This window comes from Protopterus annectens, chromosome 10.part0, assembly GCF_019279795.1.
Source record: "Protopterus annectens isolate FY-2018-M chromosome 10.part0, PAN1.0, whole genome shotgun sequence".
In the NCBI taxonomy this organism is placed as follows: Eukaryota; Metazoa; Chordata; order Ceratodontiformes; family Protopteridae; genus Protopterus; species Protopterus annectens.
Window position 1 is genome coordinate 1,774,164,736 of NC_056744.1, and position 16,468 is coordinate 1,774,181,203.

The 16,468-nt window shown below is 38.1% G+C and overlaps 1 pseudogene; it reads right to left on the bottom strand.

Moving 5' to 3' along the window:
• LOC122814490 overlaps nt 1-16,253 on the bottom strand; it is a 33,624-nt pseudogene extending 17,371 nt beyond the window's left edge.
• Nucleotides 16,254-16,468: the final 215 nt, after the last annotated feature.

Below are 16,468 nucleotides of genomic sequence, written 5' to 3' on the forward strand. Positions count from 1 at the left end.
CCCCACAGCCAGTGGTGTGAAAAAGTTTGCCAGTATTGAAAGATGATACTTCACAGTCTTTAGTAGTTGATTAAGAATGACTTTGACATCCCTGTATGCATGACAATTTCCTGACTTGCTTCAGATGAGCCCTTGTACTGCTGGCATTTCCCATTTGCTGTACTTTGGACAGCATGGTAGCTTTTGTTCTTTACGTTTTGTATTAGGTTAGAGCATAAGGTACTGTTCTGGCTTCATAGAGGTTTGCATTTGATCCCAGATCAATTCTTGCTTTAATTCAAATTAGTTTTGTCATGCTTTTTCTTTATAACTTTCTTAGAATTTGTCAATTACAACTATTCATCTCTGGTTGATTTCATCTAAAATGTCAGCTTCAACTTCAAGTTTATTTGAAGGCTTCGACCCTGACAGTTATTAGAAGTACAGGTAAAATGGATAAAACATAATGATTAAAATATAATATAATCAATAAAGTATGAGAAAATAAACAAATTAAGAAAGAACAGTTAAACACGTTTTTATAATATACACTGCTGTCAAAACAACAAAGTCACAAACTAGATCAAACCAATATGCATTCCTAGACTGCTTGAAGGGACCCAATGTTGGGGGCCAGTCAACCAGGTAGTATGTTCCAGAGATATGGACCCTGTTTGGAAAATGATCAAATGCCAGATGTTTTGAGCAATGGCACTAGAAAACCTAACAGGCTCTGGGGGGTCAAATAACAAAGAATGGGTCAGCAAAACCATTTCGTCAGCTCCTTTACATAAGGGAGACCCATATTATAAGGGACTGAAACCGGGAGCTTGCACAATACTGAGTAAAGTGCCTATTCCTCATTCTCAGGAACTGCGTGATCTTGCACATCTCTCAACCATCTGTTCATCTGACTAAATTGTGACAAAGATGCAGATGTTATCAACAGTTAACCAAATTAAGTTCACACACACACACACACACACACACACACACACACACACACACACACACACACACACACACACACACACACACACACACACACACACACACACACATATATATATATATATATATATATATATATATATTTATATATATGTGTGTGTGTGTGTGTGTGTGTGTATATACATATATATGGTCAAGCACACAGTGCTCAAACCTGTATATGTCCGAATGTAATTAGCGAATCCTGGCATGCCAAATAGTTAGAATGTCACAAGAACACCGAATACGACATTTCAGACTGCTCTACATCCAGAAACAAGTGCTAACATGTGCCAAAAAGGGGACGGGAATTTGCAATTCACAACATCTGCATTCGGAAATGTGGGATGTTGCAGCACTCCTTTCAGACATTTGGGCTCGACCATCCATCAGTCGACCATATGGTGGTAAACCTGTATATATATATATATATATATATATATATATATATATATATATATATATAAATGTATATATATATATATATATATATATATATATATATATATATATATATAGATATGTTTATATATATGGGTTCCGTGTGCATTGATCATACCTTCATTGAATCAGGTATTTTGTTAGGAGGATTGTTTTGTCGTATTTGTGGTTCATCATAAGATGCCAGCATTTGTTTTGCAGGATTGATAAACAGTGGGGAGTGGGATTTTGCCCTTTCCTCATTGTTTTGTGATCTCAGAGTTGGTGTGTGTGTGTGTGTGTGTGTGTGTGTGTGTGTGTGTGTATATATATATATATATATATATATATATATATATATATATATATATATATATATACATACACATAGATATAATTTATATATATAAAGCATAGATCCTTGCAGTGAGTCATTGAATAACAATAGGTTTCCAGCCTTATGGGGGTAGGACATCTCCATCCCATAGAGAAAAGCAATAGACCACAGGGGAAACTGTGCGCAACAATTCTACTGGCTGAGAATTCTAAAAAAAACAGGAAGAAAATGTACTTTAGACAGGCTTAGCTGAGAATTCAGAGTAATCAAGCGATTATAACTTGTTTAGAAATCAAAACTTCTTTATTGAAAAACAAATTGATGAGTTCTTTCACCCTTAAATCATTATCACTTTACTACATTTTCAAGAAGATTGCCCCCAAACCACGGACTATTTTGGCTATTTTCTAACTGTAAAACAATACTGTATCTACACAGTAGTTCAATATATTCTATAATTTTCAGACAATGATGGTGTGTGTGTTTGTGTGTGTGTGTGTGTGTGTGTGTGTGTGTGTGTGTGTGTGTGTGTGTGTGTGTGTGTGTTTATGTGTGCCTGGTAGCAGTTTAGCAGTTGGTACTGCTGATTGCTTATTTGATCACAGGGTTGTGAAGGTCTCGCAACTCATAGACAACACAGTGTGTTGTGTGCTATAGTCAAGTTATGTTCTGTCCATTACAGCATAGTGCTGCATGTCATATAACCTCAGCACACTAAAGTTGTGATGCTGTGTACCCTTTGATACACACTCATCTATCTCAGCGTTCTACAATACTACATGCCATATAATGTCAGCACACTCAGGCTATGATTCTGTGTACTCTTTGATACACATTCAGTTATCTCAGGGTGCTACAGTACTGCATGTCATGCAGCCTAAGCACACTCAGGCTATGATGCTGTGTACCATTTGATACACATTCACCTATCTCCGAGTACTACAGTACTACATGCCATATAATGTCAGCACACTCAGGCTGTGACACTGTCTACCCTCTGATACACATTCATCTATCTCATACTGCATGTCATACAACCTCAGCCCACTCAGACTGTGATGCTGTGTACCCTTTGAAACACATTTACCTATCTCAAAGCACTACAGTACTGCATGCCATATACTGCCAGCACACCCAGGCTGTGATGTTGTGTACTCTTTGATACACATTCACCTATCTCATACCGCATGTCATACAGCCTCAGCACACTCAGGCTATGATGTTGTGTACCATTTGATACACATTCACCTATCTCATATTACTGCAGCACTACATGTCATACACTTTCAGCACACTCAGGCTGTGAAGATGTGCAGCTCTGCAGCTCACCACCAGCTTCTCCTGTGGTGCTATGCATGGTATGATCCTGCTGTGTGCATGCAACCAGTAACTAGACTATGAGTACTTCTGGAAGTTTTTGAGAAAGGAGTTTTAGTTTTCCAATTGCTGCTACTGATCTATCTTAAGTATGTTATTTGTCTGCCTACAGTATGTTAGCTGCAAAACTATACCATTTATGTAAAGGAAATGCATCTTAAATCAAAGGAAATATTGTTTCTTGTTAACAGGTAATAGGAAACTGATATGAAAGTTTTGATATAAAATGCCTCTCATATTTTTTTCTAATTTAGTAACTTGTGCTAGCTAATCCATGCATGGGTCATGTGCAGATGCAACACCCACAATGCTTTTCAGAATGTTTCTAATGCAACTGACTGATATTGTACCAGTGTCTTGTTTTTTGAGCTGCAGTCAGTGGACTGCTGAAATTCATGGCATAGGAGGTTATTTCTCAGTCTGCCATTAATTTTAATCTGTGGTGCATTGCCCATGCATTGTGTACTGATATATGCATGAAAATCATTATGAACTACAATGCTGTCAGTTCTGTAGATAAGATGGCCGCCATTAGGCAGTACAGAGGACATGAATAAATACAGATGATTATTAATTATTTAATAAAGGAAGAGACGTAATCACAGACATTGCCAGAGAAGCTGAGTAAAATCAGTTGTAATTTTGATGATATTGTAGTGAATATGCCTGTAAGTTCTTCACTTCCATTAATTTTGATTCAGTATCACTTAAGAACATTTGCAGAAATTATCTTTAAATACTGGTAAGTCCATTATCAGAGCACTGAGAGATAAAAGCAAACTAATGAAATGCAGGGGTAACATACCTCTCAACCTGTTAGCATAATAAATTCAGATAAAAGCCTAAAATAATGGGGAGACAAGGGTCCAAAAATAGAGACAGATTTTAAATATTGCTCTCATAAGCTTAGAAAAATTGCTAGATTAACAGGGTATGTATTAATATGGATTTTTTGAAGGATATGGAGTCTGAAACTCAATGTATGTTATTATATAATTACTTTAATTCTCAGTGATTTGCCAGAAAACCATATATTTTGTGATGGATAGACCAAAAATTTGAAGCAAAAATCTAGAAAGTTGAGAGGTATGAGTAGTACAAAATCACAGGTCCAGATGGCATTGACAAATTATTTGTAAGTGAATTTGGTAATGAGTGATATGCCCTATTCCCACATACTTTTACAGCTAATTAATTGTAGGCCATCTATTAGAGCATTTGCAACAGATGGATCTGTTCCCAATATAATGATCTGGCAGCAAAACAGCTGCAGGGAGATACAGACCTTTAGCCTTATAGCTTGTTAAATATGAACTTAACAAGATTAAAAAAATAACGCATATAGAAAGTCAAAATTAAATTACTTCTACCAGAGCTGTGGATTTTGGATTTTCCTTAAGTGTGATTTATCTTGATTAAAAAAGTTATCTGCTTGTTAAATTAAAACTTTATAAATTAAACCTGACATGCAATAAAAAATATATAACCATTAGAGCTATGAACTAGCTGCCATAAAATAAAACCAACTAAAGTGTATATATAATTATATATATATATATATATATATATATATATATATATATATATATATATATATATATATATATATATATATATATATATATATATATATATGTGTGTGTATGTATGTATACAGAGAAAGAGAGAGAGGGAGAGAGAGACTCACTCATGTTGTCCTGCTGGGTAACCTCCTGGGAAATAACTATTTAGCATTTCCATCCTACACATAAACTTCCCACTTCTCAAACAGATATAGAACATGAATTATGCAAATCACATGAAATATGCATCTTTAGCTACATAATTTGAAAAAATTTACACCTTGTGTAAAACTGCAGTGAGTGGAAGTGGTCCTTCACTGGCTACATGCACACCATTTTAAAGAGAACCCTGCAAAATTGAAAGTGTAACATTATGTATAAGATATACGTGTGTGTGTGTGTGTGTGTGTGTGTGTGTGTGTGTGTGTGTGTGTGTGTGTGTGTGTGTGTGTGTCTGTGTGTGTGTGTGTGTGTGTGTGTGTGTGTGTGTGTGTGTGTGGTATATGCTTCAATTATACAGCTGAAAGGCATTCTTTACAAACCATGATGAATAGGGAATAACCATAATACAGGCATGAAAAGCTGTCATAACATTGTTTAGATATAGCAGAACTACTGAAAAAAGGTTATTATGATCCAAGTCTTATTTTGTCTTTGAGAAATACTATAGGCCCATCAATGGAAAAACTACAAAAAAACTTTTAAGACCACACTACATTGATGTTTAACTTTCAGCATGGCAATCTGCAGTTATTAATTGTGTGAGCAATTGTCTATATGCCTTTTTGGATTACAAAACTACTTACCCAGGATGTCAGTCGGTGGAAAGAATGTGGTAACCATATAAACAAACCTATCCATGGAGATGACAAATCAACAAATGAAGTCACCATTCTACTTGAAGTGGCAAAAGGGTGCAGCATTACAAAATCTATGTTAGCAAATAACAATAGTAATAATAATGATAATTGTTATGATGTGAGGTATTGCCAACTATGCCAGGAGAAGTAGGGCAGTGGATGTATACCATATGCCAGCATAGCTAGCTGGAGTTTTTTTAAAGAATTATATGTTGTTTGCATATCAAAATAATTTGTACAGGTGCTTGTGTTGAAAATGTATTTGTAAAACTGCTTCTGTTAAAAATGTATGAACAGTGGGTACTGCTAGACAGAAAAAATATACCTGGATGTCAGACTGTATTGTAACAGTTTAAAAGAGTATATTGTAACAGAAGGTACTGGAAGAGAATAGATTAATCTCTGTCCAGCTAACTTTGAAAATTAGTCTGAAATAAATTACCTGATTTAGGCCATAAAGCTTATTTATTACAGTTCTGATTGCAGCCAGAGGCAAAATGTCTGTGAAAACCAGAACTATGACTCCTACTGTACTGGCCTTAATGGTGAACTAATTGTTACTCTGGAAGAGTGGAAGTTTTTTTTAATGGTTTTATAGCTTCCAGATGCTATAACACATCTTAGCAAAGCTCTGTGTGTGTATGGTAACACATATGTACAAGATTCTGGCTCAGTTTCGAGTAAAGGGGGTAGTGTGGGAACCAGAAGTTAAGTGACCAGATGTATGTGATGTCATTCTGTAATCCAGCACTGAAATGATCTTTAGTACTAGATAAGACAGAACTCTTGGGGCAATCTGTTTGCAAAACCTGACAAAGAAGGGCCATTTACCCATCTCATCTTGCCTTGCTCTAGTAAGTGAGCTGGGGAACAGTAATTCTTTATATTACTCAGGAAAATATAGAGAGATTAGTTAAGTATTGTTTTGCTGTATCTTTGTGAATCTTTCCATCTGTGTTATTTTTAATATTTCCTGTGATTGAAACTCTGGTGTTTATTGTAAATAGATATCTAGCATTTCATGTTCGTTTATTATTTATTATTAAATATATTTAAACTTTTCATTGCGGCTGGTCTTTAAGAGAATATTTAATCTTTGAGAGTACTTATATTTATTTGGTGACACTATGGCTGCTTCTGAAACTCTTGCTGCAGTGGTAAAACACTACCATTTCTATTAGTATTAATTTTACTCAGTATAATTGGGTACCCTTGTAAGAGCCTTAGAGTAGCTGGCTTTGGAGTGTTCTGGTGGCAGTATCTACCTTATAAAATCAAAATAAGCAGGTCAGTCCTTGATGCAAGATAATAAGTTTAATCCACAACAAATTTTCAGTAAACACATGGCAATAAGCTCTTTTGTCTTTAAACACAAGACTTCATCAGATGCCCACTTGTAAAATCATGCTCATTATATAGGTTCATAGGTTCATAGGTTGGTACTAGGCTATCAGCCCTAGGGCCTATATAAGCCTAGCCATAACAATTCCCTGGCTATTTCTTCCCACATAATTTACTTTCCTGGACCCCTGTCTAGCAGGGCGACTGACGTGATCCCTGGGGTGAATTTCCTTTCTCCCATCCAATCATCAAGGTTCCTCTTGAAGAGGTCCAAAGAGGCACTCTGCTTTACATGTATGGGCAATCTATTCCAGAGTCTGGGGAGTCTCTGGGTCAGGAACCTATCCCTCCAGCATGTTTTGTTTACTGTGATGACAAGGTTTAGATCCCTGGAGCGTGTAGCTCTGAGGGATTGGGATTTCTTTAAGTGTAGCATGTCCAACAGCTCTGGGTTTGACAAGGCCTTGTATGTTAAGCAGAGATCGCCTCTGAGTAGACAATATGCGACAGAGTATAGCTGGAGTTTTTTAAGGCGGTCAGTGTAGGGCATCTGCTTTAGGCCTGTGATTCTTTTAGTGAGGTATTTCTGAGGCCTTTGCAGTTGTTACAGATGTCTTGAGAGATACATACCAAATGGGGCGTTGTATTCTATAATGGGTCTAATGAGGGATGAGTACAGTGGGACAATGACCTCCTTTTTTCTGGATGAAAAGCCCTTCATGATGAGGTGTGCCACATAGAAGGATTGTTGTGGCGATGTGGTTATCGAAGGTGAAACCACTGTCCACCAGTGTCCCTAAGTCTCTTATCATACTTTCTGTGTTTAGTGTACTGCCACCTATATGGTAATTCATGGATGCATGTTTTTTCCCAAAGGGGATAACAATACATTTCTTGGCATTGAGCTTGAGCCCATGGCTCTGGCACCAAGCATCTGTTTCTGTAAGGCCCTTTTGTAGAGTATCCACATCATTTGGGGATTCAATAATGGCTCCCAGTTTGCAGTCATCTGCAAACTTTGTTAGCCAGAGTCCCTTAGTGTTGACCTGTACTTCAGAGAAGTAGATGCCAAACAAGAGCGGCCCTATGACTGAAACCTGAGGTACTCCACTGACACTTGTCTGGAGCTGGATTTGGAGTCTGCTACTTTTACAGTGTGGGTTCTATCAGTAAGCCATTTAGCAACCTATTGGGTGACATAGGGATTAATGCCCAACTTAGTAAGTTTATCTATGATTCCAGAGTGGAGGATGGTGTCAAAGGCCTTGGCAAGGTCTAGATAGGCTGTGTGGACCACCTTACCCTTGTCCATGGCTCTAGAGACTGATTCAAAGAAGTCAATCAGGTTCAGGAGACAAGATCGGCCCTTCACAAACCCAAACTGGGTGGGGTCCAGTGTTTGAAGGTTGCCAGTGTCTTTGTTTATAAGTTCCATGATAATACGCTCCATGGCCTTGCAGATAAGGCTTGTCAGACTGATGGGACGGTAGTTTCCGGGATCCAAGTTGGATCCCCACTTGTGGATTGGGATAACTGTAGCTCTGCACCACTCAGTGGGCATGAAACCTGTGGTGAGGCTATGATTAAACATGACACTTAAGTGAGGTGCCAGTTCATATTGTAGTTCATGTAGTACACAGCCCGGGATGTCATCTGGTCCCATGGATGCTGTATTCTTGGCTTTAGAGAGTGCGTTTTGTACCTGTGTGGCCATTATTACTGGAATTTGGCAATCTTCTGGTATTGAGATGGGCCATTTAGGGGGTGAGAGGGGGTGAAGTTGGCACTGAATCAATCTGCCAGGATATTGGCAATATCCTTCGGATCAGTATATTTAATGCCATTCTGTTTTAGCTCAGAGCAGATCTGAGCATTGCCATTTAGATTCTTGACATAGTTATAGAATGCTTTGTGGTTGTCTTTGGAATCTTTGGCAATTTTATTTTCGTAACTAGCTTTGGAGGATTTTATGAGGCATCTCAGTTTCTTACTGAGGCTAGTAAGGGAGTTTTTTGCATCCTGGGATTTTCCTCTTTTCTGCAAAAGTTTCTTCCTTTTGTTGTAAAGTTTGTTAATGGCAGGGGACCACCAGATTCGCTTCCTTTTTTTGGATGAGAGCATTTTGGTTCTATTTGGGATGGCACGATTCATGCATGAGTGGATGTGCTCATACAGTGCCTTAGTGTAGGATTCAGCAGTTGAACTTTCAGTTCCCGTCTGCATGGGTGTCATGAAGTTTGTCACTTCTGACTTGAGTAGCATGAAGTTGGCTTTGGAGAAGTTTTTTATGGTGGTTTCTTTACTGGGGGGTGGGGGTGGGATGTGGATGTTAAGGGTGATTAGCTTATGGTCAGACCTGACTAATGAGGGGGTGACCATAGGTATGGAGCATTGATTTCCCATGTTGGTAATGACCAGGTCTAGGATATTGGAGCCCCTGGTGGGACTATGGATTAGTTGATCCAGGGGGTTGGAACCATCTCAATAAATACACAAATAAGCTAATTAAATAATTTAGTGCTTAACTCGTTAACTTAAACCCATACACACACATATTTTGTATATATACATATATAAAATAAAAACAGGTATTAAAATTAGAATTAATATTAATAGTCATTAAAATGACTACATTACAATCAAACCTGTATTAATGGTTAAAGCCCTTCAAGTATAAAGGGACTTACTATTAATATTAATTCTAATTTTAATACCTATTTTTATTTTATATATGTATATATACAAAATATGTGTGTATGGGTTTATGTTAACAAGTTAAGCACTTATTTATTTAATTAGCTTATTAGTGTATTTAATGAGATGGTTATATAATGAGCATGATTTTACAAGTGGGCATCTGATGAAGTCTTGTGTTTCAAGATGAAAGTGCTTATTGCCGTGTTTTTACTGAAAATCTGCTGTGGATTAAACTTATTGCCTTGCATCTAGGACTGGACTGCCTATTTTGGTTTCTATCATTTTTTGTATTTTTGCTTTTAGTATCTACCTTATAGCCTGGCCAGGGGGGGCATAGCTGGTAAATCTGTGTCAGCCTTTCCAAGGTCTGTGTTTGTGTGTGCAAATCAAATCTGAAAGAGTGTATGTATGTATATGTGTGTGTGTGTGTGTGTGTGTGTGTGTGTGTGTGTGTGTGTGTGTGTGTGTGTGTGTGTGTGTGTGTGTGTGTGTGTGTGTGTGTGTGTGTCAGCTACTTGGAGCAGAGATACAGAGCACTGGTTTCACAGAGAGGGTGGTGGAGAACTTGGCTTGGAACATTCAGATAAGGACTCAACTCTACAGCCATGGTCAGTGTGGAGTCTTATTTGGGGCCTAGTGAGAGAGAGGAAACCCAGCCACAGGACAGGAGTGTGTTCCCCGTGTGATCTTAAAGAAATTGTGCTTGGTGCAGAGATCTGCATGTGGAAATATTGCTTGTATCTATTTTTGTTCCAAGTGAACATTCCTCATGGGTGTCAATGGTGAGGATTGAAGCTCCTTGATAGCTGGCCCAGAGGAGGAGCATAATAATAATAATAATAATAATAATAATAATAATAATAATAATAATAATAATAATAATAATAATAATATAAATACATAAAGATAATAACTACATAAAAATATTCCAAAGAATGGTTCATGGAAGAAATGTACTAAATCCACAGACAGAGAAGCATTAGGAAGATGTTATAGTTTTTATCATCTTTTCCCTGAACAGAATGTCACCTGCTTTATTGGAAAAATGTTCATTTTCATCAATCAGTTTTAGCTCTGGTTCTTCCTTTAACATATAGTAACAGCACAGCCAAGAAGAACCTTAACCAATAGCACTGTTACCTTGTGAAACAATTATCTCTTCTAAAAGCCATTACATTTTAACCTCTGTATCTTAACAGGTGTGATACAACAAGTGATTTCATAAAATAACTGTGTCAGAAAAACAAACACTGTATTGTTATCATGGAAAGTAAACTTAGTAAGCCAGTGACATGTAGAGAAAATTCTTTCCTTGGAAGTAAATGACACAGAAATACAGGAAGAGGATAAGACATGAACATTGTGCTGGAAAACTCAGACTGTGGAGGTAGGTAAAACAGACTGCTTTGTGGAAAACAGGTGATTCTGTGAACAACTGTGAACACAGTGAAAAACTTCTCTAAAGCAAATTTCACACTCCTCAAAACCGAGGTGGAATCCTTCAAAGCCCCCGGGCCTGTGGAAAATACGGCCCAGACGCAGAATCCTTTATAAATGCATTCTATGAACACCTTCAGGAATGCATGGATCATGCAATCCCAAATAAAACCAAGACCCAATCCTCCAAAGGCAGACGACCTGTCTGGTGGACCCCAGCCATAAACAAACTATACAATAGAAGGAGGAAGCTACTACATGATAGAGCAAAATCCCAAAAAGGGAAGGCATCCCTGATCAGTATTAGCAAAAAACTAAGGGCACTCATAAAATCCTCAAAGGCCAGCTTCGAGAGAAAAATTGCACAGGACACTAAAGATAATCACAAGGCTTTCTTTAGTTATGTTAGGAACCTGGGTGGGAATTCCCAGATATGCTCAGAATTAGTCCAAAATGACAAAAAATACACTGATCCCACAGACATTGCCAACATCCTAGCTGACAGGTTCAGCGCAAACTTCTCCCCCCTCCCCACCAAAAGGGCAAATATCTATCCCAGCAGAGTGCTGCCCCCCCGACATCTCAGATGCTCAGGTGGGAGCCGCCCTCTCCAAAGCAAAAAACATAGCATCAATGGGACCAGACGGTGTCCCAGGCTGCGTCCTACATGAACTCCAAGAAGAGCTAAACCCAAACATAAAACTACTGTTCAATCTCAGCCTTACTACAAGATATGTACCCAAAGAGTGGCGTGCAGCAACAGTGGTCCCTCTCCACAAAGGTGGTGCCTCAACGGACCCTGGACACTATCGCCCCATAAGCCTGACTAGCTTGGTCTGCAAAGCTATGGAAAGGATCATCATGGACCTCATAAATAAAGATATTGGGGACCTACAGACACTGGATCCTACCCAGTTTGGCTTTGTTAAGGGCAGATCCTGCCTCTTAAACCTGGTTGACTTCTTTGAAACAGTCACCAAGGCCATTGACGAAGGGAATGTGGTCCACACAGCCTATCTGGACCTCGCAAAAGCCTTCGATACAATACCCCACTCAGGCATTATAGATAAGCTCACCAGCTTAAATATAAACCCCTATGTCACTAGATGGGTTGCAAACTGGCTCAAGGACAGAACCCACATGGTTAGAATTGCTGGAGCCATGTCAGACTCCAAACCAGTTACAAGTGGCATCCCACAAGGCTCAGTCCTGGGACCTCTCTTGTTTGGTATATATTTCTCGGAGGTACAGGCCAACATGGAAGGACTGTGGCTGAACAAGTTCATAGATGACTGCAAACTGGGCACCATAATCGACTCTCCAGCCAACACAAGCATCCTCCAAAAGGGCCTCATAGAAACAGACAACTTGTGCCAGAGCCATGGCCTCAAGTTAAACGCCAAAAAGTGTATAGTCATCCCCTTTGGCAAAAACAAAGTGCCCACAAATTACCACATAGGTGGTAATCCATTAAGTACAGAAGAAGTCATTAGGGACCTGGGGACCCAAGTTGATAGCAATCTCTCATTTGACAACCACGTGGCCAAAGTGGTTAGAAAAACATTTTATATAGCCCACCTAATCATGAAGGGATTCACATCTAGATTAGGGGAGGTCATCATGCCTCTTTACTCATCCCTCATCAGTCCTATAATCGAGTACAATGCCCCTTTTGGGATGTACCTTATCAAACACCTGCAGCAACTGGAAAGACCCCAAAAGTACCTCACCAAGAGGATCAAAGGGCTCAAACAGATGCCCTATGCTGCCCGGTTAAAGAAACTCCAGCTCTACTCAGTGGCATACCGCCTGCTCAGAGGTGACCTGTGCCTGACGTATAAGGCCATGTCCAACCCTGAATTAAGGGACATGCTGCACCTCAAAAAATCCAAATCCCATCGAGCTACACGCTCGAGAGACTTGAACCTCAGCACTGAAATAAATAGGACATGCTGGAGGGACAGATTCATAACCCAGAGGCTCCCTTCACTATGGAATAAAATCCCAGTCCAGGTTAGGCAGAGTCCCTCATTGACTCTCTTCAAGAGGAATCTTGATGAGTGGATGGGAGATCATAGGTTTACCCCGGGTATCACTTCTGTGTCACTGTTAGACAGAGGCACAGTATACTAACCTCGAAAAAGGGCATAGCAAAATTAATTTAAAATGGGTGGCGAAAGCCAAACATACTCTGGCTAGGCTTATAAATGCCCTAGGGCAGATAGCCTAGTATGAACCTATGAACCTATGAACAACTTTGTAGCAGCTAACAGCATGGAAGCAAATGTAAAGGCATTGCTAGCATGTGCCTATCTATACACCATGTAACAAATAAGGTATGTGCAGAGGTAGTGGCACATAATGTTTCAAAGTAAGACAATATTTCATTGCCCAATGCAGGCATATATCTGTGTAAGAGCAATAACAAAAAAATAAATAAATATAAGTATAAAGAAACCAAAAGCCCAGATGTCATTCTTTGGTAGAGAAGCACCATAGGTTCACATTTTACACAAGGTAATGGGGCTGTAATCTGGCCACACAAGCTGTGAACTCATGACAAATACATAAGACTCCCGACTGTTGCATGGTACATCCCTCAGAAAACATTTTGTTTCCTAGTTTCCCATTGATGAATTTTAATTTCAGCTCTCAGAGTGACAGCAGTAACATCCCAGCAGTGACATTAGGTATGTGAACTAAGTCTACATAGGGATTAAACATTTCAAACAGCGTCACAGCCTGGACCCACTAAACCATACTTTTAATTTTTAGCAGGATCAGATTTAGGCCCCACAGCTAGTCAAACATTATACCTGTAACCATGACTTTTTGGTACCGAATACCCTTACCATAATTTTAACTGCAATCATTACCAAAATGAGAGGGGGGAGGGGGGTAATGTGATCAGGTGTTTTTTTTTACACTTCCCTAGTTTCAGAGAATGTGGCTAGATGTGCATTTAAGTGCAAAAACATTTAGTTTAGATGCATGTCTAGCCATATTAGTTCCATGCTGTTAAACAAAGAAAGTTTAAAAAGCCTTATCCAATTAAGTAGTGCTTTGCACAGTGGTAATGGCTTCTGAATACTTTCCATAATGTTTTAATAGAATCTACAAACTTAATTCTGATTGTAATGAAGTAAATGTCATAGGCTAGACTTTTCTATGCCTGTGATCTAAAACGGGGACAAAATGTCAAGTTTATTTGAATGGATTTATTGATTAAAACCCTGAAAATGTGCATTTAAATAAATGTGTACTACTTAAATTTCTCTGGTGGTCTAAGTCACAAACTAAGTAATACACATCTATTCCATTTATTCAGGACTCTTAACTTTTAACATAAAATTCCTTTCCAGATTAATAGCATAAAACATGATTTCTTTCACACTCACTGTTTTAAAGAAAACAAAATATTCTATTTTTACAAAAGGTATGAAGGGAGGCCTTATTCACAGTATTGTTTTCGCAAGCCTGCTAATGCATTTTGATCTATCTATCTATCTATCTATCTATCTATCTATCTATCTATCTATCTATCTATCTATCTATCTAATATATCTATCTATCTAAATGACTAACTATCTAGCTAGCTAGCTAGCTGTTTATGTGTTTAAAATTTGTATAACAGGTTCAAGCTCTAATCCATGAGGATCGATTTCACATTCAGCTCAGAAAGACTACAAATAATAGAAGATCTGAATAGTAGTCAATGTCAGAGAGTATCCAAGCAAGGAAACATTGAAAGAGTGGAATGCAACATAATGTAGTACATTCATATTTAGATCTGAAAGATGACTCATTGTTATGTTCATTGTATACTAAAATCATACTCAAAGCCTTTTATATAATTTCAAGTGTGTGCCACCTATCAGTGTTGGGTTATACATACCATAAATAGACTTAAAAAGAAAAAAGTCATGGACATTCAGAATTGCCATATAGCTGAAACACCTGATGTCCTTAAAGGGTCATTTGCATATATCCCATGTTGCCTCTAATACAAGAGGTATAAGGAATCACACAGTGGAAAGTCTAACCTTGATAGAGTTTTCTTTTGGTTTTTACTGATTGTTTTTTCCATGTGACTTTTTCCTCATTGTTTTGTTTGTTGGTTGGGATATTTTGCACACACCCTAATGGCTATGGATATCAGTTGGGTACAACAACCCTGTGTTTCTAACAGCTAGCCAAGCATTCCATTTATACTATACTGATGATGCTATAAGAAGGCTGAAAGATGCATGACTACAGCTAGTGGGGGTTGGCTTTACTGGCCTGAATTTATCCATAAATAGATTTAAAAAGAAAAAAAAAATGTCATGGCCATTCAGAATTGCCATATAGCTGAATCACATGATGTCCTTAAAGGGTCATTTGCATATATGTCATATTGCCTTTAATACAAGAAGTTTAAGGAATCACACAGTAGAAAGTCTAGCCTTGCTAGAGTTTTATTTTGTTTTTTACTGATTGATTTTTCTGTGAGATCTTTTTTCTCATTGTCTTATTCTCTCTTGTTCTATTCACTATGATGCACTCACCTATGCTTTGTCTAAACATGGTCAGTTTTAATCAGTTTGGTATCCTGGTAAACAAACACAAATAACCAACCAAAACCATCTTGATATGTGATCCTATAACACCCTGATGTCTCCCCATCTTTCCTTTTGCCTTCTTAATCTCATTTTATAATCTCTCCTGGCTTCTTTCTGGCCTTTCTTTGTAGCAGTTGAAAAGCTTATCACATGTACATAGACTCTTATTAGTTTCTTTTCTTTCCTTATCAGTCTTTCAATGTGTTTCTAGTGTCTAGTCCTAGGATACAGAGATCACATTTGTTCCCACATTTCCTGCTCCATGCCTTACCTCAGTCTCTGATCACATTATCTCAGATGTTGTGGGCCTGTTCATATTCCCATAGCTCACTATTTCCTCAGCTCTATCTTTAAAAATTGTCTCTTTTTTCCCTTCTCATTTCAGTCTATGGGGCACACAGAATCAGTAGCGTAGTGTAGTCTGAGCTGCACATTCCAGGTCATAAGTTGTAGTTTAGGTTCCTCTAGCATTCTTTACATGTCCTCTCATTCTTCTTTCCCTCATTTATACCTTTCTTTCTCTATCTGTAGTTTCCTCTATTTCTTCTTCTTCCTTCCCCAGTTTCTTACAAATTATTTTTCCACTAAATTTTACTTTCAAGTTCTTGCTTTTCAGCAGCTCTCGTTCTCTTTTCGCAAGGTATTGTCTCATTTTTAAGTTATATTTTGCTTGATTTCCACAAGCTTCCCTTCCACACTTGCTATTTACAATCACACTTAGCTTCCTGCTCTCAGAAATGCTTCAAATGTTTACCTTTCCTGGTAATTGCTTTTATTTTTTCTGTACTTGTACTATTTCCCTTCTCCCCATTTGCTTTCAAATTCTCCCTTTCCACCAAAACTTGCCATTCATCCAACCCTTTATGC